Source organism: Palaemon carinicauda, chromosome 3 (assembly GCF_036898095.1).
Source record: "Palaemon carinicauda isolate YSFRI2023 chromosome 3, ASM3689809v2, whole genome shotgun sequence".
NCBI classification, from domain to species: domain Eukaryota; kingdom Metazoa; phylum Arthropoda; class Malacostraca; order Decapoda; family Palaemonidae; genus Palaemon; species Palaemon carinicauda.
Window position 1 is genome coordinate 167,808,115 of NC_090727.1, and position 5,000 is coordinate 167,813,114.

Consider the following 5,000-nt stretch of genomic DNA (forward strand, 5'->3'; position numbering starts at 1 on the left):
CTGAATAAAATTCCATCCCCAATTCTATCTTATAGTTACTGCATAGAAAATAAGTGATGAAGAAAACCGAATACAGGCTTTGTCTACCAACTTGATAAAATAGTTATTGAGTCTTTAGTTCAAAAGTAAGCTTTTAGTTGCAACTTTACCTATCCACTCTCACCGTCCCATAACTATTCCAAACATACATAATCCAAAATGGGGATCATCACAGCTGCTCACGGAATAGTTTTTAATCAATTGTTTGAACATTTCAATGAAAGATGTCACACAATTACAGAAACAAATTCACAACAATTTTACCTATCATCGTGGAAAGTAAATGCTTTATCACGATCAATGAATTATTTATAGTAATTAGGAAAAGCAAATGAACTAAATTTCTTTCCAATATCAACAGTAGCAGGGAGGCAGGGGAAGGGGAAACTTACTGTTCTGCCATCTCATCCGGGTGCAGTCGACTATGGGGTTATAGGGCATCGGTGTATGGGAGTGATGGAACCATTCTCCGTCCATCTGGAAAAGGAATAAGCATATGAATACAAGCTGAGTTCATTTCCTTTTGTTTCAAGGAATCTTCAACAACAAAAACACAAGACATATCCTAACCTACCTGCCAGAGATTCCGCCCATGTAGAGCCCAAAGCGACCTTTCATCGACGATGGGACAGGTTCCAGGAACCACGAAATCCTCGGTGGTGGCGTCCACCATGTGAAGGGCTGCAGCCACAGAAAGCAAGACAAGGAGGAGGACCTTCATGACTACACTGTTGTCTTCAGACTGAAGTCGAGAGCGAGTCTCCCCCTTTTATATACCTGCTATCAGCACCTGAACGATAGGGTGATTCGGGGAAAAAAACATTAGTCCTTCTTGATATGAAACTCAGATCTTATTCCTTATGGCACAGATAAAAGGTTGTCTCCTTAACTTTGCATTCTGCCAAGGTTATCATCATTGCAGTGGGATATCCTGTTATGAAACTAGAAGGAGAGAGAGAGAAGTATATGGAACAGAAAAAAGCGCAGTGATTCTTGGAACATTGACGTTTTAGTTTACTTAGTAAACAACAACTTGAAATTAATGAATGAAAAGTTTTTCAACTGATTGACTTAATTTTCTTCCAACTCATATTATGCAAATAATCCTTTTTCCAAAGTAGATAATTAATATTAGGTACTGCTGAAAAATGAATCAATAAGGGAGACAACTCGAATGATAAAGTAAGACCGTAAAAGGAAAGCAATGATCATATATAAATAAACAAATGAAATATTGCCAAAAGTTTTAATGAAATGGTAAGAGAGTGAGATTGAGATGCATAGCTTGGAGAGAGAGAGAGAGAGAGAGAGAGAGAGAGAGAGAGAGAGAGAGAGAGAGAGGGGGGGGGGGGTTCGTGCAAGAGGCACCTTTCAATCAAAATTTGACAAAATATTGAAAGGCGTTGAATATCAAATCATCTATGAATTATATTCCCTATTTTACGTATTGTTCCTCCGATTTTGAGATATTCAATATTGTTCTTTTGCTCATTTTCTTTATTTCATAGGTTTCTAGATTTTTTTTAGATAATTTTCCTCTTTATTACTATTCTACTTTTTTCCTCTATCATTTTCTTCTTTTTAACATTATACTTAAAGGAATTTTTGTTTTTTACATGGTTTCTTTATCCATACATACATTCTCTAATTGTTTTCTTTACTTTTTGTTTTTTCTTCCTTCATCCTTACCTGCATTCTCTAATTATTTTTTTTTACTTTCTGTTTATTTTTCTCTCCCATTCCTTAACTTACCTGAGTACTCCCATCAGTTTCTATATTCTTCCTTATAGACGAAGATTGATTGGAGTCCACAGAAATTTTCTGACACATCTGTTTGAGCAATCATCTTAAAATCCATAATAATAGGAAGACAAAATCTATTTTAAGGTAAAATTCTAAAGATTTGGTTTGTTCTGCGAATAGGAAGAGAGATTGTCTTCTTTAAATGTAATAATAATAATAACGTGTTTAATTCCATAATCTGTGATTTTCACGATTCTTATAAAATTAGCAGGATACAGCCACTCTCTACCTACCATCTACTTTAGAAATAACCGAAAAATGAAACGAAAAAATAATACTTCTTTAGCTATGCATTTCAGAAATCTTCCTCAGTTTCGTTTAGTAATGGCGACTAAGAGAGAGAGAGAGAGAGAGAGAGAGAGAGAGAGAGAGAGAGAGAGAGAGAGAGAGAGAGAGAGAGAGAGGGGGGGGGAAGGAATTGATGAAGAAGAGAATGCAAGATGGAAATAGATGGAAAAGTCTCATTTGAAACGGCGACCCCACATAGAAATGGGAACAAGCCTAAGAAGAAGATACAGGAATGGTCCATAGAAAACCACATGCCAGTTAAATGCAGGAGTGTATACCTCTTATTTTCATACATGGCTTACATCACTAACAAAATAACACAAAATCTTAAGTTTTTTAACAATTATATTATTCTTTCAGTACTATATCGATGCAGTTGTCGGGTGAGAGGTTTTTAGCCAATTAAACTATGCTGTCTTAAATGTATTTAAAAGAAGAATAGACTCAAATTGTCGTCATTGCCATAAGGTGATAGTTGTCTGAGTCAGCTGCTTCTTAGAGCATGTTTTTCTTATTAATAGTATTGGATACACCCAAGAGGATGGATTCTTGAAGAAACAGATTCGGCATGTTTTGTTTACGAATGAAATCAAAATATAAACCATCTGGAGTCCAGGCTTCGAAGTGTTTCCAGGGGAACCACCACAGCAAGGTAATTCACTATTAGGTTTATTTATTATGGTCTCTTTCTGAGTGGGGGACACCTTAGCGTAGTAAAAGAGTTTGTGTGTTGCCATTATCAGGAAAGTTGTATTAGTCAGGGCCACCCATACTAGTGTGACGGGCCGAGAGAGGAGTTGTGAAATCAAAGGCAGATTGGAAACAGACAAAATCACAGAGGAAAAACCAGACTTGAATTTTCATGTTGTTTTAGTGCGAGGGAAGAGCGAAGATACAACCATAATATATACAAAAGGAATTATGTACAATTGTGTGAAACACGGTTGGTACATGGCTCCCCCCCTAAAAATGACATACTGTACATGTTAGATAGGGCGCCCTGATCTAGAGAGGCGATCTGTAGGCGGGTCATCTGGCAGAAGATAAGCAGGTTTTAGACGATCAATGGAGACCCAGTCTTCTTTGCCCCGAATGTTTAGGAGGAATGCTTTCGGACTGCGTCGGATCACAAGGTAAGGTCCCGTGTAAGGGGGCGTTAACGGTGGCTTGCTGGTGTCGTTGCGCAGAAAGACGTGCGTTGCAGAGTGATAGTCCGTTGGTATGTGATGCTTCGCTGGGGGCTTGTAAGTCTGGCGGCACGGAGTAAATTTTCCCACGACGTGACGTATGCGCTGGAGATCGTCGGAGGAGGTTGTAGAAGGAAAAAACTCGGCAGGGACGACCAACAGGTCGCCATACACCATTTCGGCTGCCGAGACGTCGAGGGCGTCTTTAGGAGTGGTCCTTAGTCCAAGGAGGACCCAGGGAAGCTGAGTAAACCAGTTGCAATCCTTGCAGCGAGACATCAAAGCTGCTTTGAGGGTACAATGAAAACGCTCAACCATTCCATTGGCAGTGGGGTTGTAGGCCGTTGTGTGATGTAGGGTGATGCCCAGGAGATTCGCTAATGACGTCCATAATTGAGAGGTGAAAGTGGTTCCCCTGTCAGAAGTAATATGCTCAGGGATACCGAATCTTGAAATCCATCCAGAGAGTAAGGCAGATGTACATGAGGCGGACGTTGCAGTTTCCATGGGAATGGCTTCGGGCCAACGAGTGGAGCGGTAATGGCTGGCAGAAAGCAGTGATAATAGTTGATCATGCCCAAGAATTCCTGCAGAGCTTTGACGGTCGAGGGCGTGGGGAAATTCTGAACGGCTGCTACCTTCTCAGGGAGGGGATGGACTCCTTCAGGAGTGATACGGTGCCCTAAGAACGACACTTCGTTGGCGCCAAAGGTACACTTGTCGTACCGGACTACAAGGCCGTTTTGTTGCAGGCGGTCGAGCACGATGCGCAGGTGACGGAGGTGTTCCTCTTTTGAGGAGGAGAACACAAGTATGTCGTCCACATAACATACACAGAAAGGGAGGTCCCCTAAGATGCCATCCATGAGACGTTGAAACGTTGCCCCAGCATTACGAAGGCCAAAACAGGAGTAATTGAAGGTGTATAGGCACCTGATAATACCCCTTCAGGAGGTCGAGCGTAGAGAAAACCTTTGCTTTGTGCAGGTAGGAGGTTACATCGGCAATGTTTGGGAGGGGGTAGTGATCCGGTTCTGTTTGCATGTTCAGGCGCCTGTAATCCCCGCACGGACGGAGGGAGCCGTCTTTCTTCAGAACGATGTGTAAGGGTGACGACCATGGGCTGGAGGCCTTTTGGCAAAGGCCCATTTTCTCCATTTCGGCGAACGTCTGTTTGGCGGCTGCCAATCGTTCCGGTGCCAGACGTCTGAATTTTGCGAAAACTGGGGGTCCCGTCGTCTTGATATGGTGATAAATACCGTGCTTAGCAGGAACCGTGGGCGTTTGGCGAAGTTCTGGACGGAAAACTTCCGGGTACGACGTGAGGAGGTGGGCGTAGGCATCCGTGGGTGCGCTGATGTGGAGAGCGAGGTTAGAGGGGGCGGGTTGAAGAGGTGTCGACAAGTACGAGTCCGCGTTGATCAATCGTCGGTGGGCGACATCGACCAGAAGGTGGAAATGAGAGAGGAAATCCGCACCGAGGATTGTCATTGTGACGTCAGCAACGAGAAACTTCCAATTGAATTTACCGTTTCCGAACGATAATGTGAGGCTCTCGTAACCATAGGTGGGTATTGCAGATCCGTTGGCAGCTACCAAGCGGACGTCGGCAGATGTAGACAGACTACGTTGTGCCTTGAAGAGTTTCCTTGGCAAAAGAGAACAACAAGCACCCGTGTCTAC

General features: G+C 42.5%; 1 pseudogene; it reads right to left on the reverse strand.

Annotated features, from left to right (window-relative positions):
• The window catches only part of LOC137638036 (uncharacterized), a 10,807-nt pseudogene that overhangs the window by 621 nt on the left and 5,186 nt on the right, over window positions 1–5,000 (reverse strand).